The sequence below is a fragment of the Squalius cephalus genome, assembly GCF_949319135.1.
Source record: "Squalius cephalus genome assembly, chromosome: 3".
Taxonomy (NCBI): domain Eukaryota; kingdom Metazoa; phylum Chordata; class Actinopteri; order Cypriniformes; family Leuciscidae; genus Squalius; species Squalius cephalus.
In genome coordinates this window covers 21881291-21906149 of record NC_137124.1, presented here as the reverse complement: position 1 = coordinate 21906149, position 24859 = coordinate 21881291, and the positions used below count along the sequence as shown (strand labels likewise).

Genomic DNA, 24859 nt, shown 5'->3' with positions numbered 1-24859 from the left:
ACCGGCTCAGGAACTGGAACAGACACCACCGGTTCAGGAACTGGAACAGACACCACCGGTTCAGGAACTGGAACAGACACCACCGGTTCAGGAACTGGAACAGACACCACCGGCTCAAAAACTGGAACAGACACCACCGGCTCAGGAACTGGAACAGGCACCACCGGCTCAGGAGCTGGAACAGGAACTGGAACAGACACCACCGGCTCAGGTTCATGAACAGACACAGACACCACCGGCTCAGGTTCAGGAACAAACACCACCGGCTCAGGTTCAGGAACAGACACCACCGGCTCAGGTTCAGGAACAGACACCACCGGCTCAGGTTCAGGAACAGACACCACCGGCTCAGGTTCAGGAACAGACACCACCGGCTCAGGTTCAGGAACAGACACCATCGGCTCAGGTTCAGGAACAGACACCACCGGCTCAGGAACTGGAACAGACACCACCGACTCAGGAACTGGAACAGGAACTGGAACAGACACCACCGACTCAGGTTCAGGAACAGACACCACCGGCTCAGGAACTGGAACAGACACCACCGGTTCAGGAACTGGAACAGACCCCACCGGCTCAGGAACTGGAACAGGCACCACCGGTTCAGGAACTGGAACAGGCACCACCGGCTCAGGAACTGGAACAGACCCCACCGGCTCAGGAACTGGAACAGACACCACCGGTTCAGGAACTGGAACAGGCACCACCGGCTCAGGAACTGGAACAGACACCACCGGCTCAGGAACAGACATCACCGGCTCAGGAACTGGAACAGACACCACCGGTTCAGGAACTGGAACAGACACCACCGGTTCAGGAACTGGAACAGACACCACCGGTTCAGGAACTGGAACAGACACCACCGGCTCAAAAACTGGAACAGACACCACCGGCTCAGGAACTGGAACAGGCACCACCGGCTCAGGAGCTGGAACAGGAACTGGAACAGACACCACCGGCTCAGGTTCATGAACAGACACAGACACCACCGGCTCAGGTTCAGGAACAAACACCACCGGCTCAGGTTCAGGAACAGACACCACCGGCTCAGGTTCAGGAACAGACACCACCGGCTCAGGTTCAGGAACAGACACCACCGGCTCAGGTTCAGGAACAGACACCACCGGCTCAGGTTCAGGAACAGACACCATCGGCTCAGGTTCAGGAACAGACACCACCGGCTCAGGAACTGGAACAGACACCACCGACTCAGGAACTGGAACAGGAACTGGAACAGACACCACCGACTCAGGTTCAGGAACAGACACCACCGGCTCAGGAACTGGAACAGACACCACCGGTTCAGGAACTGGAACAGACACCACCGGCTCAGGAACTGGAACAGACACCACCGGCTCAGGTTCAGGAACAGACACCACCGGCTCAGGTTCAGGAACAGACTCAGGCTCGACGGCGGCCATCTTGTCAGGGAACACAGGCTCGGCAGACGTGACGTGAACACTCTCGGCGGTGGCCATCTTGTCTGAAGACACAGGCTCGGCAGACCTGACGTGAACACTCTCGGTGGCGGCCATCTTGTCTGAAGACACAGGCTCGGCAGACGTGACATGAACACTCTCGGCGGCTGCCATCTTGTCTGAAGACACAGGCTCGGCAGGCGTGACGTGAACAGGCTCGGCGGCGGCCATCCTGTCCGAAGACACAGACTCGGCAGGCGGGACATGAACAGGCTCGGCGTCGGCCATCTTGTCTGAAGACACAGGCTTGGCAGACGTGATGTGAACAGTCTCTGTGGCGGCCATCTTGTCCGAAGACACAGGCTCGGCAGACGTGACGTGAACAGTCTCTGGCTGGGCAGATGTGGCGTGAACTGTCTCTGGCTGGACAGACGTGACGTGAACAGTCTCTGGCTGGGCAGACGTGACGTGAACAGTCTCTGTGGCGGCCATCATGTCTGAAGACACAGGCTCGGCAGACGTGACGTGAACAGTCTCTGGCTGGACAGACGTGATGGATCGCTGGGGTGGTGCAGGCAGTGCGAGCAGCTCGGGCGGCGCGGGCAGAGCAAGATACCTGGGCGGTGCGTCAGGGACGGCAGTCACCTCCGGGATGGTCTCCATGTTAGGAGCCACCTGACTCGGGATCACCGGACTTGGGACCACCAGAACTGGGACCACCGGATTAGGTGAAGCAACAGGAGCCTTCCTCCTCCTGCGCTTGCGAGGGTGAGGTGACGTAAGACTGACCTCCTCTGGAGATGCAGCAACAACTGCCCCTTTCAGGGGAACTGCAGCCACTACGGGAACCTCCTTAGCAGGAGGATTACTCTGACGCTCCAAGGAATTCACAAATTCCTCAAACGTCAAACGATCCAACGCTCTCTTTATAAGGAAGTTGATGGGTTCATCAAGGGCGTAATTAAACAAGTCCTTAAGAGCCGCAACACCAAGCCCCAGTCCTTCTGCAGCAGTGCTGAACTTCATGGAAAACTCTCTCACATCAGTCCCCATCTGACGAAGGGAACTCAAAGTGCTGAATTTTACAATGCGCTCATATTGCAGGCAGGAAATAGGAGGCTGGAGTGAATCCTTCCGCTGAATCCTCATCTTATGGTCGATTCGTTCTGTCACGGTTTGTCAAAAAGTGAAGCGAGGATCCAAGTGCAGGTAAGGATTTTATTAAATAATAAACAAAATAAAACTACGAACAAAAACTCCCCGTGGGGGAAAACAAGGCAGGCAGAAATCAGGAACATAACACAGGGGAAACGTAGACAACGAATCGACCCAGACTGCAAACGAGGGGACTAATAAAGGGAAACTAATCAAGGGGGAACAGGTGGGAGAACTCAAACAATAATCAGATAACAAGGGGGAGGGACCAGACAATGACATGAGCACATGGCCCAAAATAACAAAAACACCCATGTGCAGCACAAGACAGGACAGGCATGTGACACTCTTGCCTTGGTCATCAGACGGGATTAATATAACCATCACAAAGTTCAACTGTAGTTTTAGGACAAATCGGCCAACATGACTACTTATCCAAGAATGTCATTCCCTTTCATACAAAGGTACAAACACTTTATAAGAGCCTTCTTTCCAGCTGTTTAAACTTACACTCACATAAAGGATTATTAGGAACACCTGTTCAATTTCTCATTAATGCAATTATCTAATCAACCAATCACATGGCAGTTGCTTCAATGCATTTAGGAGTGTGGTCCTGGTCAAGACAATCTCCTGAACTCCAAACTGAATGTCAGAATGGGAAAGAAAGGTGATTTAAGCAATTTTGAGTGTGGCATGGTTGTTGGTGCCAGACGGGCCGGTCTGAGTATTTCACAATCTGCTCAGTTACTGGGATTTTCACGCACAACCATTTCTAGGGTTTACAAAGAATGGTGTGAAAAGGGAAAAACATCCAGTATGCGGCAGTCCTGTGGGCGAAAATGCCTTGTTGATGCTAGAGGTCAGAGGAGAATGGGCCGACTGATTCAAGCTGATAGAAGAGCAACTTTGACTGAAATAACCACTCGTTACAACCGAGGTATGCAGCAAAGCATTTGTGAAGCCACAACAAGCACAACCTTGAGGCGGATGGGCTACAACAGCAGAAGACCCCACCGGGTACCACTCATCTCCACTACAAATTGGAAAAAGAGGCTACAATTTGCACGAGCTCACCAAAATTGGACAGTTGAAGACTGGAAAAATGTTGCCTGGTCTGATGAGTCTCGATTTCTGTTGAGACATTCAGATGGTAGAGTCAGAATTTGGCGTAAACAGAATGAGAACATGGATCCATCATGCCTTGTTACCACTGTGCAGGCTGGTGGTGGTGGTGGTGTTGGTGTGGGGAATGTTTTCTTGGCACACTTTAGGCCCCTTAGTGCCAATTGGGCATCGTTTAAATGCCACGGCCTACCTGAGCATTGTTTCTGACCATGTCCATCCCTTTATGACCACCATGTACCCATCCTCTGATGGCTACTTCCAGCAGGATAATGCACCATGTCACAAAGCTCGAATCATTTCAAATTGGTTTCTTGAAAATGACAATGAGTTCACTGTACTAAAATGGCCCCCACAGTCACCAGATCTCAACCCAATAGAGCATCTTTGGGATGTGTTGGAACGGGAGCTTCAACTGCAAGATGCTATCCTATCAATATGGGCCAACATTTCTAAAGAATGCTTTCAGCACCTTGTTGAATCAATACCACGTAGAATTAAGGCAGTTCTGAAGGCGAAAGGGGGTCAAATACAGTATTAGTATGGTGTTCCTAATAATCCTTTAGGTGAGTGTATATAAGGGTCAATGACATATAAGGCACATGTCCACAATAAAGAAATGGAAAAATCTTTAAAAAGGCAGGAATCTAGATTAAAACACACAAACCAAGTCCCCCATCTGTCAGTCACTACTACATTATGTCGACTGACAACTGGGGACTCTCTTGGGAGTCCCAATCACCTCTGAGTTTTAGAAAAACGGCCAATGGAACTGACGAGTGGAATTTGCATGTCAAGCCATTCCCCCATACATAGGAATATATAAGATGGCGGCTCGCATCCACTCATTCAGGCCCTCTGCCAGATGATGTCCACCTTGGTAGTCCAGGAATGCCATCTCTGGCTAAACCTTGTAGAGATACGGGAAGTTGACAAAGTTTGCTTTCTTGACGCCCCCATCTCGCAAGATGGCCTCTTTAGCGACACTGTCGAGGACTTCGCCCAGCAGTTCTCGCAGTCCAAAAGCAGACCAAGGCCATCAAGCATATCCTGCACCAGCGTGACACCTCTGCAACCAGGCCGCCGAGGGCTGCTCCAGAGTCTGCTTGTCACCGAGAAATGAGAAATTGCTTCTGAGAAATTGCTCTTTTATTGAGAATGTGGATCCTTGGACCAGTGGTACCCACATTCTCAATAAAAGAGCAATTCCCTCATTCCCTGGGCCAAATCAGGCGTGGTCTGGCAGGTACCCACATTCTCAATAAATGAGCAATTTTCTCATTCTCTGGGCCAAATCAGGTGCAGTCTGGCAGTGAGCAGTGCTATGCTTCCTCACTCCCAGCCCCGCTTTCCACATTCGGCACAAGCCAAAAGGAAGGAAGGCGGTGGGTTACGGCCAATCTTTGATCTGCGAGTCTTAAACCGGGCCCTTTACAAGCTCCTGTTCAAGATGCTAACGCAGCTAGCATTCTCACGTGTGTTCATCCCCAAGATTGGTTCACAGCAATCGACCTGAAGGGCACGTATTTTCACGTCTCGATTCTATCTCGACACAGACCATTTCTTCTGTTTCCCTTCGCGGGTCAGATGTACCAGTACAAGGTCCAAAGTCGTGAGGGCTGCCCTTTCCCCGCTAAGTGAAGTGGTCATTCGTATTTTAAAATATCTTGACGACTTGTTCATGCTAGCTCACTCTCAAGATCCACTGGGAAAAGTCAACTGGGAAAAAAGAAAGCTGACCCCAGTGCAGAGTATCTCTTTTCTTGGTATGGAGTTGGACTCTGTAAATATGACATCAACGAGTGCACTCAGTCTGTGCTGAAATGCCTGAATATGTTCAGGGGGAAAATAGCAGTTCTACTGAAATATTTTTAGAGGCTCCTGGGCATATGGCATCCACAGCAGCGGTAACACTGCTCGGAATGATGCTCATGAGACCGCTACAGCACTGGCTTCACAACTGAGTCCGTGTGACCATCAAACCGATCTGTCACCAAACTTTCAGCCCTTGGTCAGACCTTGCCTTTCTACGGGCCAGAGTGCCCTTGGAACAAGTGTCCAGGCACATTGTTGTCAGCAGTGATTCAGATCGCTCTGTGCCATTTATATTCCAGAGGAGAGCTCAATCGTGCGGCACTCTCCCAACACTTCACGCTTTAGGGAGAATGGAGACTCCATCCCCAGGTTGTCCAGCTGAATTGGAGTCGATTCGGGGATGTACAGGTAGACCTGTTTGAGTCCTCTCACTGCCAGCTCTTTTACTCCCTGACCGAGGCACCCCTCAAAATGAATGTGTTGGCACACAGCTGGCCCCAGGGCTTACACAAATATGCGTTTCTCCCAGTGAGCCTACTTGCACAGACACTGTGCAAGGTCAGGGAGGATGAGGCGCAGGTCTTGATGGTTGGCGGATTCCTTGAGGAAGGACCTGCTTTCTCAGGGTCAGGGCACCATATGGTACCCATGTCCAGACCTTTGGAACCTCCACGTGTGGTCTCTGGACAGGACTTTATAGGCCAACCACTGACGGTGGTAGACACTATCACTCAAGCATTTAGGTGCGCTTATGCTTTGAAGTGGAGTCTATTCGTTGAGTGTTCTTCCTGCCGGAAAGACCCCCCCTGGAGATGCCTGATCATCTTTGTGCTTTCTTTCCTGTAAGAGAGGTTGGAGCGGAGGCTGTCCCCCTCCACCTTGAAGGTGTATGTTGCGCCATTGCAGCACATTAACCCTCTGAGGTCGGCAAACGCGCCGGCGCGTTTTGCTGGATTTTCTTCACATTGTAGCACTATAAACTTAAATTTCTCCGTCATTTATGGTCATACAGAAAAAGAAATATAAAAAAAGAATCTGTGATATTTCTACTTTTGTATGTGTCCACTTACAATCAAATCAAAACATTGTGCTTTTGTAAAATAAAGAAAATAAACAGGGTGTGCGTTCTGCCTCTCCGTCGCGGTGAACTTTCTTTCTCTTGATATCAGTATGTTCACTTGTTTTTTTTCTTTCAGGGCCCAGATGCCACTGAGTCCTGCTGACTTCAACATTCACACGAGTCTCTGTACATGAACATGGTAAAGTGAAAATCAAACACCTTGGAAATGAAAGGTATGTACAATGTTTTTAGGAATGGCAGAAAGGTCTCTGTCTTTGGATCATTGTTTTCAATAAGTGCTTTTTTGTCATTTGTGGTGTATCTTTGGATTATGTTGTGTTGTAAATAAATCCAAACAATCTAAAAGCCATTCTTTTTTAAATCTCCTCATTCTTTGTGAAAGGTTGCTCAGAATGACAGGGCCTGATAGCTCCTAATAGGGCCGTTAGGGGAGGGTCTTTGTCTTTCTCAGGTGTGAAAAGCTTACATATTAAAGGTCCCATTCCATGGATTATTTTTATTATTTTATAATGTTTCCAGGGGTGCCCTTATAATGTTAGTATGTTTTTTAGATCAAAAATTTGTATTATTTAGAAATAAAAGGCATATTTCCTAGCCTGATTTCATTCCCTGGTTTGAACACTCTGTTTGAAGGGGCGTGTCTGCTGTGAGACTTCAGTGTAAACGCCCTCTGCTGTGATTGGCTGACATGCTTGCATATGAAATATCTGGCATTACATGTGGAACTATCTGGAAAACTTTTACTATTACAGCTATTATACATTTTTACTATTACAGCTATCTGGATTAACGAATCGTGAGAAGTTTTTTAAGTATTTAGATCTATTACCATCACATAAATGGTTGCAGTGATGATGAGCATTGAGCAGATAACAGTCTGTTGATCGCGTGAAAGATCTTATCATTGCAACGCAGTTTCTGCACTCTCACAAATGATTTCACCAATGCAAACATGAGGTATATAAATACAGTAAGAGCTTCGTTGTGCAGTGTAACAGCGTCATTGATTTCATAACGAGTTTTGGCAAGTGTCCAGATAAACTCGCGCTGTGTGATTGATAGCTTGGGCGATTGGAAAGGGATTGTTCTTTGATCGCTTTCTGTATATTAATCACAGTTTAAGTTAGATTATTTTCATCCTACTAAGAGAAACGATGTGAAGTTGATCGCTACTTCCATATTAAATCACAACTTACCGCTTGCTGGAATATAGTTGAAATTGCCCCCTTCGTCAGTATGAAACGCTGAGAGAAGCCTGTTTGATATTATCCCAGGTTAGAAAAACAGTCCGTGGTGAAATGGACAGAGGATACTAACAACTTCGAATTAAACTTTTGCGGTATCCGATATATTATAGATAAACATCAACCACGTCTGTTGACATTTCGCCATCAATACGCCTGTGTTCCTGTGGGCGGAGGTTACGGTTCTAGTGACATCATTAAAGAAGGAAGTAGAGGGGTGTAGTCCAATCCAGCCGTTTTTTGTAGTCAACTTCTGTTAAATAAAATATCTCGCTTGGCATTGAACTTTGAGCTTTATAATTTTACAGATATTATTTATACTCTAACAACAACATTACACACTAACTAAAGTTTGAAACATGGGATCACGAAGAACGGGACCTTTAATGACCTCCGCATAAAGCTTTCTCACACAAAACACGTCGTAAAAATTTTAAATCAATATATTGTCTTCTCTGAATGAGCAGTCAGGGTGATTTTCACATAGTTTTAGAGCAAATATTCTACACTGTAAAAAAAAAAAAACCCTAAAAAAACAGTAATTTTCTGGCAGCAGGGGCGCCAGAAAATGTCTGTTAAAAAACAGAAAAATACTGTCAGGAAAAAAAACATAGATACACTGTAAAAAAAGTGTCATTTCTTACCCTATAATTACAGTTTATTAGTTATTCTACAAAAAAAAAACTGATAAATGATGTCAAATTACATTAAACTTTAAGGTTAAACTGTAAATTTAGGGTTTTATAAAGTTATTTTATAATAATGCTCTGTCTATCTACTACAGTAATTATCTTTTAATATATAGGTTTTTTTTTTCTGTGTAAAATAACTATGAAGTTATGTATAAAAATGCAATAAGTACATAAATTCAAATACAAAGTTTATATAGTTTTAATTTTTGCAGATCCAATTTCACAACTTTGACCAATCTCTAATTAAGTACTTAATAATAGCAAATTTACAGTCAATTTCTGTTAAATTAACTAAATGTGTAAGTACAGAATACCTGCACATTTACAGTATTACTCATTAAACACTTAACATCAAGATACATGAATGATAGGAAATACAAGCTTAGTATATAATTTAGAACATGTAAAAATATCCACATTAAAAGACAATTTCTGTATACCTTTATACTCTAATATAACTTCTTATTTTAAACATTTACAATACATTTTATCCAAAGTGACTTAAATTAAGAGAACAATAGAAGCAGCAAGTGGAGTGACAAGTCCCAGTTAGTGTGGCACAGTACACATAGCAAGTCTTTTATTTTTATTAAAACAAAGATTTAGTATTATTGGGTCAAGTGTTTATGAAAAGATGGATCTTTAGCAGTTTCTTGAAAATGTGTTGAGTTGGGCAGGTCATCCCACCAGCAGGGAACAGTCCAGGGAAAGGTCAGTGAAAGTGATTGTGTGTCTCTCTGGAAAAATGGCACCACAAGGCGCCGTTCACTTGCAGAACACAAGCTTCTGGAGACACATAGATCTGAAGCAGCGAGTTTAGGTCTTGCTGCAGCATCTGGATCAGAGTTGAAGTTGAAGGTCATTCATCCAGCAAGAATTTTCCATCAGGTAGGCTGAGATGTGAGCAGCAACCGTCAGATCCTCTGGCTGGAATGAAAAGTAGAGATATGTGTCATTAAGTGATAGGAAAAGCCATGTTTCTAAATGACAGAGCCAACAAACAAAACAAAAAAACAATAGATGGATGGAATCTAACACAATCGTGGTCTTACTGTAGCAAAACCAAACCTTGTGCAGCTACAGTGGCCTCACAAGGATCAAATGAATATTCACATGGGAAAATATAGTATAAAACAAATTAATTTTTTTGCACTTTTAATGCAATCATATGGAATCAGAAGACTCGGCCATGACAATATTTTAAGTTACTTCTTCCCATACCTTGTTTGCCATGATCATCTGCTTTCCACTTGACCTGAAATCACACACAAAAAATATATATATATATAAAAAAAAAATTACAACTCAGTATTACATTTACACATGTCAGAATATGTCCCACTGTGACAATGAAAAACCTCAACTGACTATGATCTGGAAGCTGAGCAGGAAAGGCTAACAGTGATGTTTTGAGCTGCCATGTGATTTTAGCATTTATAGAAAGTAAATGTGTATGATTTACTGTGGGTACACATAGGGGTGTAACTGTCTGTTCATCTGGATCAATGCAATTTTCATAACCAATGATCAAAAGTATCCTATGAAAAAGGCTAACTATGATGACCCCAGGCCATCCAAAGTGTAGATAAGTTCATTTCTTCATCAGAACACAAACATTCTATCAACTTTTATTTTATAAGCCTAATATATGCACATGCATTCAATAGCTACGTGTTAACAAGCAGATGCAGCGAGAATATGCAATTTATCATGTGGTGTTCATATTCTAGTCTCATGTGCTTTCCTGTATCATCAAGTACAGTATTTACTGAATTCGTTTTTTTAACAGTCTTGATAGCCACGTTAACCCCTACGAAAATTAACTATGGTTTAACCACAAAGAAGAAAAAAAAACAAACAAACAAAACATGGTAGGCCTATTTGTAGTATAAATGTGGTTATTAAAAATGGTAATAAAAATCCGCCAAAAACGTGGTTACTATAATTTTACTATAATAAAAACAAGGATATTTTTTAAGATAAGAGTTTTCAGCTTCCAGTGTTTCAAAATGTCCCGCCATGTAAGAGACCGATTTATTGACAGACTATCGCGTAAGATTTTATACACAATTAAACAAGACTTTGATAAGCATAACAAGTCTACGAAAGCTTGTTTTAGGTCTTTTGATGTGTGGGTTCAACTAATCTTTCTTAAAACAGATGGAAAATGTAAGACGCATGCTGCATTTGCCCTCCAGCTCTCGCCAATTATGACTGAACATCATTTAAGAATGCTAACGTTAGCTTGAAAACTGTAAACGTAACACAAATGTAATATAAAATATCGTTCACATGTAACTTAGTATAATGAGACTCTTACCTCAGCCGGTGATCGGTTGGCATGATGTCCGCTGTGACGAACAAGGCTCACTGAAAAGGGCGTTATTTCCGAAGAATCCAAACGGACTGACTGACAAAAGGGCTCCTCTTGACGAATACGATTGCTTTAAACCACTGTTGATCTCACAATCCACTTCAAGAGAGTAGACTGAATTCAAATCTCCCGCTTGCCCAAACTCGACTGATCAGCTAACGTTAACCGGCGTTGTGGGCGGGAGTAAACAGCGGAAAAGTAATGGCGACGAATTTGAATCTGCGTCATCGCGCGCGCGCACTCACACACACAAAGCCCTGAATGTGCAGCACATAGGCTGCGTTCCAAACCGCATACTCAATGAGTAGGTACTTAATTTCAATGAGTACTTACTTAACGAGCGCTAAAAGAGTAGGTACTTTATAGCCAAATCTCGTTGAGTATGAATGCGAACCGGACATCTGCCATGTTGACGTTATCATGTGACTTACGACGCGTTATCACACGCGCAACAACTTAAAAGATTCGAACGGACACGTTTAATTCATCTATCCGTAAATCTTGATATTGATTAAACTTGCTCATTTTGTGGTCTTTTTGAAGAAACTGCTGCCCATTTATTTTGTGAATACATTTAGGGTTGATTTAAGTTATTTTATTTAACCCTACTAATGTGAACTACCGTTTTATCCTTAACGATGTTATTTATTTTTATTACGAAATCCCAAAATTGTCATCTCTTGAATATGTTGTTAATTTTTTTATATCCAAATATTTTCATCCACAAGCAAAAGTGGCTAACAGCTTTATTTTTTCCTCTTTTTCTTGTTGAATTTAACTGTCGTTTCATCTCTCAGGCCTATAAATAACAAAAAAATGCTTTTTTTTTAATGTATTATAATGAATTATTTAAGAAAATATATATTAAGATATTCAACCTTGTTGGTTTTTTCCTGTGTAAAAAAATCTCATATTATGCATGCAAACCCATTATATATATATGTATATATCTATATCTATCTATCTATCTATATATATATATATATATCTATATATATATATCTATATATATATATATATATATATATTATGGGTTTGCATACATAATGAGATTTTTTACATACCTCATAACATCAGTAACTCTACAGCCCTACCTAGAACGGGTTTCCTCAGCGTTTGTAATGTCTGCACAAAGGGCAGCTGTGCGAAGATTTGCCTTTGGAGGAAAACTGTTGATTTTATACTCGAAAAATGTAAGTATCATTAATATTAAAAATTAATATTACCTCAGAATGAATTGCATTTCTATCCCACCCCAAAACATACAATAATAACAACGATAAATGCTGACCAATACTTAATTATATGACTTTTTACTGAAAATTATATAATTCAATAAAACAAACAAATTGTAATGTATGTCATATGACATAGCTATGCATGATTGAATACACTCTAGATGTGTATATAATGAACATATCTACATTTTCTTTCAAACAATTAAATAAAACATTAATTAAATAATTATATTTTATTTACTGACAACAATGAGAAATATTAATAAATTAGTAAAAGAATGAATGAAAGTCACCATCACACAATAAACAAATGCATAAGTCAACACATGAAACAAAGCTTTATTCAAACTACAATCCTGTATGTAGGCTACAGGCGCTGAACCCCACATCCTTCTGCCATCTCAACACAGCGGTTCCCATTCTGCGGCTTTATTCTGATGAATCAGCTGACCGCCAGAGGTGAGCCGTTCCTTCGTGCCGGAGGTTGTTGCGTGATGTGTTGTGCTTCACAATCTGAGGCAAGTGGAGTGATGGAGGGACCATCTCTAGGATTCAGCTCTGTGCTCTTCATCCTCAGTGCTCACACCAGCCCGCTGACATTTCAGATCCTACAAAATGCACAAACATAACACAAAAGCAGTAATTTTAACCACACAATGTCATTTGATTTCAGTATTATTTAGAAGACAAAAACGCTTTTTTTCCACAAATGCCGCCATCATCTTCCCTTGCAGGTCCTGCTCCACCACAAAAGATCTGCAGCAAATGCACAGAAATCAAGAATCAGAAAGGTGATGTAATAGCTCTGTTTGAAATTACAATAATTAAAATAAACTACAACTTAAGATTTAAATAGTTGTTATTCATTTCTGTAGTATACTCACTCAAAGCCTTCATGAGCAACTCTCCACCAGATAAACACACATCTGTTCATCTGACCCTGTAACATCCAGACAAGATCCACGTTACCTCTGTGATTTATGAACTCAGCACTACATTTACATGTTGAGGTTGTTTTAACTTTTTATCCAACATAAATGTTCCTCAATTTATCAACAGTAATGGACAAATAAAATAGATAACTTATGTTTAACGTTAGTTACTTTATAGATTTGTTCTACATAATAGCACACATTTCACTCAGATGTCTATTTCATGTTGTGATATTTCAAGATTTTCCTGTCAGATGTAAATAGACATTTAAAATAAGCGTCTTTGATGTATGGTTTGTTTATGTAAATCCACTTTAGAGACGTAACTTACGTGTCTTTACTGGAGCTCCCCTGTTAGCTAACGTTATACATAATAAAACGTGTTTTTACAGCAAAATCACAACTATACTATACTGTGTAACGTCTTTACACCTTCAACAATTCAACAGTTTACTCTACAGTAGTTCAACACATGCAATTTTAACAAAAGGAACGTGTTTACTCACATTTGAAAGCACCCGCGTCGCTGATCTCTGCGATGTTTTATAATGACGTATCCTCTCGCGTGGCCTCCTGGGATAGAAGAGTATCCATCGGATGAGCACTCAAAAATCTGTCCGGAAGCAGTAAGCCATCCGGGAACTTCTCGCCTACTCTTTTATGAATACTGATGTTTCGAACGTACTGCTTCCTTCACGTACTGTTTTCGCCTACTATATAGTAGGAAAGTAGGCATATTGGAACGCACTTAAGTCCGAATCTCGCGATAATTCGTACGTCACCCGGGTAATTCTCGCCTACTCTTTTGGATTCGTACATACTTTTTCGCTCGCCTACTCTTTTTCCCATACTAAATAGTAGGGAAGTATGCGGTTTGGAACGCAGCAATAGACTGTAAAAAAAGATGGACGACGCCCCTTCGCTCTCTTCCATTGATGAGAACTGAACGAACTGAAGCCGCCAGAGTCCCGATATGGCGCTGACATATTGGAACTTGAGTCTGCGCAGTAGCGATCTCGGGACCAGACCTGCGCAGTAGTGAGCAGGAAGTAAAGCCGCGAAATCAACGCTCCACCCTCACTCTTGCAGGGAAAGTGCATTCTGCACACTTTTTTAAAAATTGATTGCAGTATGACAGGAGGCTTGTTAAAATAAAGTAAATACAATCTCCTCGATCAGTCCTCCGAAGATCCCGAAAAAATGTCCGTTGTTGGTGCTTCAGTGACTACTTCGCTCGGAGAACCTGTCAATCACAGCTGTCAATTATGACGTTACACCACCGCATCACGTAACTAACTAAAAACCAACTTATTTTTGAAACAGACACTTGAACTTACATCAGCATGATAAAAACGACAGCAAATGAAAGAAACCACCTTTGGAAAAAGATATTTGAAGTGTAATTTAATTGTTTGGTCTCACATCCCGTTGAATAACACGGGGAGGCGGGGCTTATGACCTATACTAGGACCAGTCACCGGGGGGCGATCGAGACGTTTTGGCTTCACTTTTCAGGGCTTGTGCGGCACGCTTGGTGCAACAACGGAGATTTGGAAAAATATTCATAAAATATACATGAAATTATGGGAGAATAAGACAATGAAATAATGATCAAAATAAATATAAAATAAAAGAAAAAAATAATTCAATACAGGCCTACTGTAGCATAGGGTACTGTATGTAGGCTACAAATACTATTATTTAACCTTAAAAAAACTCACTTTAACCCCCACATGCTTAATAATCTGTAAGGAAAACATATTGAATAGATGCAGATTTCCGCAGTTATACCTTCTTTTCTTTGTTTTCTAATTTCACAGAAAAAAATCTGTAAAATCTTACTTAATAATTTCTGTAAAATTACACATAACTCTGTAAAAATACAGACAAATTCCTTTTAAAAAAACGTAAAATTGATGTAAAACCAAAATACAAGCAATTACCTGTAAATTTAACAGTGGACCTTTAAATTACAGCAAATGCCTTTTATTTTACAGATATTTGCTGTATAATGACAAAACGGTAAAATTCTGTAAAAAAATACAGACAATTACCTGTAAAATTACACTTTTTTTTACAGTGTAGGCTACGTCATACAATTTCCAAAAGTCTTGTGAAGAAATAATCAGAATGGGTTTCATGGCCTTATTTCAGTGAGTATTTTTTTTTGTATTTTCACAAACCACGCATAAATGTCATTATCTCAAAACTACAAACTTTTACATACATGCTGCTGATATATTATTGTAGCAGAGTTTGTGCTGAATACAGTGTAATTAGACTTTAGCCATGAAAATGTCACAAGTAACAGAAATAACCACAAATGTCAGAGCATGTCAGAACACCTCCAGGGCCCAGAAAACAGCTCAGACCCCAGAGGGTTAAGATACAGTTGACGGTAAGTCACTGAGAATTCACCCTCTCACCATCATCTGGTTCCCGTTGTTCCATCACCACTCTGCTTTTAAAAAACACTATGTGCACCTAAACCTGTCTGTCTCATCCTGTGTTTGTGACAACCACTTTGAATTTTGATTTGGGAAAAGATTTTCAAATGATAAGCAAAGTAGCCATTACATTTCGTAAAATGTTATGAAATAAAGGATTATTACAATTAAAAATATGCTCATCATAGAGGACATTTATACATACTGTACACAAGTATGGAAATCTAGGAATTGCATTTTAATGCATTTTTGAATAAATTAACAGATACAACAAAAAATGGGCCTCATCATTGATGCAAAATCAAGCAGAGGGAGTAGGAAAAGAGGACTTTGACAAAAGGAATATGGTAAAGGCATAAGCAGGTGAGGCAGCTGTGAACTCGGGTCATGAGCAGCAGCTGACAGAAAAAGTCAACGTCACAGACAGCATTTATATATATGACAGAAACAAGTGATTTATAAGCTGCTCAGGCCTCAATATAAACCACATTAATGACAAATTATGTATAATTTTATGAGCGAACATGAATCATACATTTTGTTGCTACAAGAAAGTGTGCTTCGAGTTACAGACTTAACAAATGTAAAGGGTATTTCTTTCCTAAGGAACTGGGTTTTAAGGAATTCTTTGTAAACAGCTTTATGCTCACAGCTGAAAAACAAGCTGTGTGAACACAACGCCATAAGAACAGGTTGAATGTTTAATTTGCCATTCATAGTCAACACCCCCAGCTGTGAAACAACAGGTGGTCAGTCAAGAATTAATATTTGATTACTAATGAAATGTGACTCATTCCTCCAAAGCTGCTCGCAAAGTAACTTTTAAATCATCTCCCACTTGAATTTCAACTGTTTCCTCAAATGTTCTCTTCCCAAAAGTGTCACAAGAGGAATCAAAGGGGTCCAATTTTCAAAGCTTGAAATTGGACAACGCTGAGATTGTGTGTTTGTGGTGTTTCCTGTAGCTTATTTCAAGGGATGTAAACATCTCATTCACAGTATTCAGTTCCCATAGTCAAGAGATGCTTTGAGTGCCTATCCTCAACCTTGTTGTTTATATTCTTTTTTTATTGTTTGTGTGATTTTTTCCCACCCCTTTATCTCCTCCTGTTTAGCAGAAAAGGTTGAATGAGCCAGTCATGGGCCGGCCGGCTTTATTGAGAGACCTATTTGTGAGTAATAGCCTCTGTCACAGAGGTGAGAGCCTACGCACTGCACTGACAGGATCATTGAGCTGTTGGGGCAATTTGTCCCACGATGCTGCACTTTTATCAGGAGATTGTTGGCCATGGTGGGGAGATGCAAGGGGGGAAGCAAGAGAGAGAGATGTACTGTAGCAGAAAAGAGCATTTTCTGGATAAGGCCCTGCAAAGTACTGGAGGTATAAAAGGAAGTATAACATACTATTTTAAAACTATGACTGGATGCCTGGTGAATCATCACTGGTAACAATCATTTATGTATGTATACAGATGCATAATGAGGGACAACAACCATCTGCTGGATCTGTACAATTCCATTGCCATATATCACACACTGGAATGTCAAGTTTGTTCATGGACCATCATTGCCCTCTAAAAACAGTGGTGTCCTAAGCTGAGAGATGTGCTATTATCTTCCCATACGAGCTCATTATCACATAACTCAGTGCATTTCTATAAGTGCTTTCCTGCCACCGTAGAGTCAATGGAGAGCTGCAGAGAACAGACCCATTTCTGTGGCCTGTCTTCAGGAACTGTGATGGACATGATGGTGCTCTTTAGAATGCTAAGCCTTAATGCAATGCCCAGAAGTGGAGCTGATGGGGGCCGCTAGTTTGAAAATGAATGAAAAGTGTGAGGGCATGACTGCTTTATATATATGCTGCTGGTAAAGTAAGATCAAAAGTAATGCGCAGGTGGCTCAAGGTTGCAATGAACGCACTGCATTTGATTTGATGTTTTTAATGTTAGTGTGGGAGCACCATTCGCATGTTTGTTTATTTTTACATATAGTCACCATTTTGGTTAGGGATGCACAACCAATGATTTTATTGTTTCTGCCTTTTTTAAGATTTAGATCATGATCTGGTACTAAAAGGAATAGTGACATTGTCACGAAGTCTAAGCACTGGTGTGGTCAGACGACCGGATGATGAAGATGAATACAAACTAAACTTTATTATAATGAAAGCAAGGCATAATGCAGGCCATGCATTGACGAGAACCGACAAAGCACTGAAACAAGATAACTTTTATACACTGACAAAGGAGAACTAATTGGACCACAGTTGAACTAGATGAATAATCAAATGAGTAATTATGGTGACAAATTAATGAACCAACTCAGGGCACAGAGAACTAACTCTAAAACGGAGAGCACCGACAAAACAAAGTCCAAACACAATGTGACAGATATATTATGGCAAATATTTAAAGGGATACTCCACCAGAAAATAAAATAAAATTCTCTCATCATATACTTACCCTCAGGCCGTCCCAGATGTACGTATATGGGTATATGGATGTATACTTTATTTCTTCTGCGGAACACAAAAACGGAGAAAGATAATTCATTTCTGTGAGACCACATAATGCAATGTACAAATGCCCCAAAGTTGACACTTCAAAAACCACACAAAGTGAACATGATGGGAATACAGAACTCAGTTGATGAGTCAATGTCTTCTGAAGCAAAGCAGTAGGTGTAAGAAAAATACTGATGTTTTAAACTGTTTTAAATCTAAACCATAGTGTCATACATGGGTTCCTGAGTTCATACTTGACATAAACATCAACACATTATGAATAATAATAATTATAAGTACGATGGCCCTCAATGATTTTTGCTTGAACATTAGAACGCGCTTACGTCAGGCTTCACAACATGCTGAAGAAGTAGTTCACGACGCCCTTATGAACCCATATTTTGACTGGATGTGATAGTTTATAAACTATCTTAATGTTGACCCAGGAACGCGTCTAACTCTGCAAAATCAGGAGCACTTTCACACCTTTTTCATTAAGGGACAGCATTTGCCCCCTTAAATCGATTTTTCCAGTGCATTTTTTACCTTTATTAATACCTTTATAAAATAAATAATGATCTAAATAAAAAAATGTTCAATAGAGAAATATGCAATGGTGGTAAAAATGAAGTGATATTTTTAAATATTAAATTAAATAAATTCACCAGCAAATTACTCTTCGACAGCGATGCCAAAGAAATATACAGGGCTACCACAAAAATTGAAGTTCAAACACAAAATGGAAGTTCAAACACAGAATTTCTCTGGAGCATAAGGTCTATTGAGAAGCACCAATAGTCTTAAGAGTCTTTACTAATGAGCTGATGGGATGAATCAAGTGTGTTTGATTAGGGAGACATCTAAAATGTGCAGTGCTGGGGGTACTCCAGGACCAGGATTGGGAACTACTGAACTAGTTTAAAAAAGCACAGTACACTGTTTCAGACCACAAATACAAACTCTTATGTATAATATCCAACTAATCATTCATATACTTCAGTGAAGTTGGCAACTTCATTAAATCATTAAAGGTCCCATTGCATGAAAATTTCACTTTATGAGGTTTTTTAACCTTAATATGAGTTTCCCTAGCCTGCCTATGGTCCCCCAGTGGCTAGATGTTTTGGGTGTAAACCAAGCCCTGGGTATTTTTGAGAAAATGAAAGCTCAGACGGGCGAATCTAGAAATCTTCCCCTTATGTCGTCATAAGGGGAAAGGTCACCTCCCCTTTCTCTTCTTTGCCCGCAAAAAGAGCTGCACGAGAGCAATATTGTTTTTTCCTCGAGAGACATCATGGCTTGCAAACGAGCGAAGCATGGCAGTTGCTCAGTGTTTGGATGTACAAATGAACACAAAAGTATTTTTTTAGTTCCTTCATCCGAGCCTCTGAAGAACCAGTGGGTTATGTGAATTTCTGATGTGTAATTGTTCAAGTTCAGACAGATAATCTTTCTCTAAAAGTCATTCAATACTGTTTATGCATCAGTAAATCAAGCCAGTGACTAAAATATCAACTCCACATCGTTTCTCTTGGTAGGATGAAAATAATCTTACTTAAACTGTGATTAATATATATACAGAAAGCGATCAAAGAACAATCCCTTTCCAATCGCTCAAGCTGTCAATCACACAGCGCGAGTTTATCTGGACACTTGCCAAAACTCGTTATGAAATCAATGACGCTGTTACACTGCACAACGAAGCTCTTACTGTACTTACCTCATGTTTGCATTGGTGAAATCATTAGTAAGAGTGCAGAAACTGCGTTGCAATGATAAGATCTTCATTCACGCGATCAACAGGCTGTCATCTGCTCAATGCTCATCACTGCAACCTTTTATGTGATGGGAATAGATCTAAATACTTAAAAAACTTCTCACGATTCTTCAATCCCGATAGCTGTAATAGTAAAAATGTATAATAGCTGTAATAGTAAAAGTTTTTGAGAGAGTTCCACATGCAATGCGAAATATTTCATATGCAAGCATGTAAACCAATCACAGCAGTGGGTGTTTACACTGAAGTCTCACAGCAGACACACCCCTTCAAACAGAGCGTTCAAATCAGAGGCTAAAATCAGTCTAGGAAATATGCCTTTTATTTCTAAATTATAACAACTTTTGATCTAAAAAACATACTAACATTATAAGGGCACCCCAGGAAACATTCTAAAATAATAAAATAATACATGCAATGGGACCTTTAAACAATAATATCTAAAACTATGCCATTCGTTTGTGCTACATTTGTGCTGATTGTGCTAAAACGGTGACTGGTGAGCTGGAACGGAACAGGCCAGAATAGCGCTTGAGAGTGCTTATAAGTGAGTGATTATAAACACATTAAACGGAGAGAGTAAAATCGATTCACTGCAATACATAATTTATTCCCAAATTTAAGTGTTAATAAAGGCTTTCAGACTGTGTATTTCTTGGTGGCACTCAGTCTGGTGGTTTTGGCCGTAGTGCTCATTGGTGGGAGAAAAAAAATAAACAAAATAACTGTTCAAATTTGTTCTTAAACATTACTGATTATTTAAATTTTAAAACGCAATTTCGTTTAAGTTATATAACAGAGTTTGTATTCTTTTCTGCACTTTTTCTTACATCTTACTCACTTTTTATTAGCTTATTACTGTTGCCTGTGTTTTTTTACAAAGTATTCTCAACAGTGGCGTAGCGCTAATCCACGTGTCAATACACAATATCTATCAATGTCTATCGGCGCAACCTGGCACAGGGGTTATTGTGGGGCCCTCCAACAAATGTTGCCACTGATTCTCAGGTATAAATATGCAGCTAATTTATGGCATTTATATCTTTGTAAGACTGCTAACTCTATAGAACAGTGGCAAGGGAAAACGAATGTCTAACGAATCTCAAACCTAAAACTAACTTTACCTAGTGGTCAAGAGCCTTTCTGTTGTGTTGTGGCTTCATTTCGTTGTGTTGTGACTTATTTCCGTTGTGTTGTGGCTTCATTTCGTTGTGTTGTGAACTTATTTTTGCTTTTTAAATTTCGTTGTGTTGTCCACTGCTGGGCCACCGTAGCTTCCCATTCCCGCAGACTGAACTGAAGAGTGCAGTACCCGGGGAATATACCATTGATCAAAGAAAGGTGGTTATACTAAAAGCGCTATATAAATGAGGACTTGCATGCATTACATGGCAGTAGTGCAATTCTAATATTCGATAAGCAGCAAGACTATTACATTAAATTGCAATTTCCATGCTGCGTAAATTTAATTCTCCTAACCCCCTTTGATGAAATCATGGATCATCCCTTGCTCATTCTCTCTGCACCTGGTTGAGAAACAACTTATCTATTTAACAAAGTTTGATGAATTATAACATTTTCACACCATTACAAAAGGAACGGCACTGGTAACGATTTAGACTACATGAGGTGAGGAGTTCCGTAACTCTTTCTATTTTTTTTGTTAAATAAGAAATTATTTTAAGTACAGCAGGGTTTCTTTAAAGGGCTCAAACCGACACAAATAAAGCAGAAACGAACAGCACCATTTTGGAATGATTTAGATGAAATGGGGTGGAGCGTGGGCTTTTTTGTTAAGAAGGGTGGTTACAGGGTTTCTTTTAACTGTTCCTAAAAATATATTTTTTCATTATATTTAAGAAGGGTTCGTAGTTACTGTCACAGGTGGTTGCAGGAAAGCAGACGGAGATGAGGATATAATTCCAAAACGAAGGTTTAGCGGTAATTAAACACAGGACAGCAGAACAGGGAGCAACAGACACTAAATATAACTGAGATCGGACAAAGACTGACAGAACAGACGGAACTTAAATACAAGCACAGATTACACTGATTAACAGAACACAGGTGATACAGATGACAATGATGACTAAACAGGTGATACAACTGAACTGATAATGACAGTAACCATGGAAACGAAGGAGTGGCGGGAAAAGAACAAAGGAAAACAGGAACAAATCAAAACACAAACTGAAAGTCCAAACATACAATGACACGGTAGGGACAGGCCGTGAATAGACCAACTGCGGAGGGGCGGAGGGGCGGAGGGAGGGAGGGAGGGAGGGAGGGGGCTCAAGAGGAGGATGAAGAGCAGGTGAAGGGCAGACAGAAGGCAGGAGGGACCAGGGCGAAGCAGATGGTGCAGGTGACCAGGGCGGAGCAGGCTGTGCAGGCGGCCAGGGCGGAGCAGGCTGTGCAGGCGGCCAGGGCGGAGCAAGCTGTGCAGGTGGCCAGGGCGGAGCAGGCTGTGCAGGCGGCCAGGGCGGAGCAGACGGAGAGAGGAGCCATGGTAGAGGCAGGGCAGGTGACTCCAGGGGACCGACTGACGGAGGCGGAGCATGTGGAAGAGGATACCCGGATGAAGCTGGAGAACCGACAAGCCAAGTTGATGCTGAGGATCCCGAGGGACATGGCGATGCCGACGGCTCTGGCGGGGATCCAGAAGGCTGTGGTGGAGCCGGAGCGACAGAGGACCAAGGTGGAGCTGGAGGGAGTGAGGAGCCCTACAGAGCCAGAGGGACAAAGGGATGAAGTGAAGTCAGAGGAGTGTAGTACCGAGGTAAGGGCAGGACGACGAACGACCAAGGCGGAGCCGGGTGGAGCTGTTGGACTGATGGACCACGGTGGAGATGAGGGAGGTGGGAACCAAGGTAGAGCTAATGGGCCGATGGGCCGAGGTGGAGTCCTGGTCACGGAGGCCGGAGGCAGAGAACGGGGATCCACTGACCATGATGGAGCTGGAGACTGGTAGACCCGCGGAGACCCCACATCACAAAAGGTAGAATAAGGGTAAGCTGAGGGGCTGACAGGAAGCAGCGGAGGCGTGGATGAGGAGATTATGATGGGAGGTGGTGGGAGAGGGAGGCTGGGTGGGAGTTCAGGAACAGGCTCAGGTTCTGGAACAGATTCAGGCTTGGAAACAGACTCATGCTCAGGAACAGGACTCAGGTTCAGGCTTGGGGACAGACTCAGGTCTGGGAATAGGAACAGTTCTTGGGGCAGGAACAGGTCTAGGGACAGGAACAGGTCTTGGGACAGGAACAGGCTCTGACGTGGCGGCGGCCATTCTGGCTGAGGGCTCAGGCGGTGTGGCGACGGCGGCCATTGTGGCTGAGGACTCAGGCAGTGAGGCGGCGGCCATCTTTGCCGAGGGCTCATCAGGCATGACGTGAAGAAGCTCTATAAGGGTGGTCTCGACAGGACGAGACTCTGGAAGGGTGGTTTCGGCGGAACGAGACTCTGGAAAGGTGGTCTCGGCGGGTGGTCTCGGCAGGATGAGACTCTGGAAGGGTGATCTCGGCAGCTGCTGGTGATGGTGGTTGTTCTCTGGACGCGACGCTCACCAAACACCTGCTGATGGCTTCCCTCCAGTTCAGTCCATCAGTGTTTGGGAGGTCAATGGCCTGGTGGAAATTGGCCCCGATCCAGAAAAGCATCTTGAGGGTTTCATCGTCGAGGGGGCTAACAATTCTGTGCTCTCTTGAGCAATGGAGATAAAAATAGCCCTGTCGTCCATATGGGCTGGTCCGATCTTCTGTCACGGGTGGTTGCAGGAAGGCAGACGGAGACAAGGATATAATTACAAAACGAAGGTTTATTGGTAATTAAACACAGAACGGCAGAACAGGGAGCAACACACACTAAATATAACTGAGATCGGACGAAGACTGGCAGAACAGACAGAACTTAAATACAAGCACAGATTACACTGATTAACAGAACACAGGTGATACGATGATGACTAAACAGGTGATACAACTGAACTGATAATGACAGTAACCATGGAAACGAAGGAGTGGCGGGAAAAGAACAAAGGAAAACAGGAACAAATCAAAACACAAACTGAAAGTCCAAACATACACTGACACGTGACAGTTACAGGGTTGTTTTAACGACAAAACTGGCACGAATCGAGCACAAATTAATGGCACCGGTTTGGAGCGATTTGGACGGCATGGGGTGGAGAGTGACATCACAGCTCCCGAATATTATTTGTTATTTCTAAAGAGGGGAAATAGATACAGGATTCACAAAACAAGCACAAACAAACAACACCGGTTTGGAACAATTTAGACAACATGGGGTGGAGAGTGACGTCACAGCTCCTGAATTAAATTTGTTATATCTGTGGAAGGAATTAATTACAGTGTTTGTTTTAACGGCACAAACTGAGCACAAATGAATGGCACTGGTTTGGAGCGATTTGAACAACATGGGAGCATGGGTGGAGAATGATGCCACACAAGCAAATAAATTATGTTCAATATCTCAAACACTGAACCAGCACAAATGCTCTTTTTGTGCCACAAATCAGCACAAATGTAGCACAAATGAATTCCATAGTTTTGGGGATTATTTCGTTTTATGGGGTGCCAACTTCATGGAGGTTATTCATTTCCATTGGTGTCAGCCTCACCCATAGCATGAACATAATTATCTTGTTGGCTTGTTGGTATCAGCCATAATTGCAATATCAGTGCATCCCTAATTTAGTCCATTATTACTTATCACATTTACACTTCAGACAAAGAGAAGCAGAATAATTATTCAATTTACTTAACTAAATCTTGCATCCATATTCATGAATGAAACAATGGAAAAAATTATATTTCATAATTTACATAGATTACATTATATTACCTAGGCACAAAAATACATGCTATCTGAACACATATGTCATCAGCAGCCGACAGTTCTCAGAGGTAATTCTAGCAGTTATACTTTCCAATTTGAAGAATTCCACACCTCTCTCTCACTTCCTCTGTCTCTATTTCTGTCCCTGTGTTGGGAACTGAATACAGATTTCCCATGAGAATGTGCAATGAAAGAGAGAAC

General features: G+C 41.8%; 1 long non-coding RNA gene across 1 annotated transcript; it reads right to left on the bottom strand.

Moving 5' to 3' along the window:
• Positions 1 to 12786: 12786 nt before the first annotated feature.
• Positions 12787 to 13793, bottom strand: LOC307156309. Its single transcript, XR_013820689.1, has 3 exons — positions 13581 to 13793; positions 13027 to 13082; positions 12787 to 12898 (listed from the first exon to the last, which is right to left on the bottom strand). It is a non-coding gene; the product is annotated as an uncharacterized lncRNA (long non-coding RNA).
• Positions 13794 to 24859: the final 11066 nt, after the last annotated feature.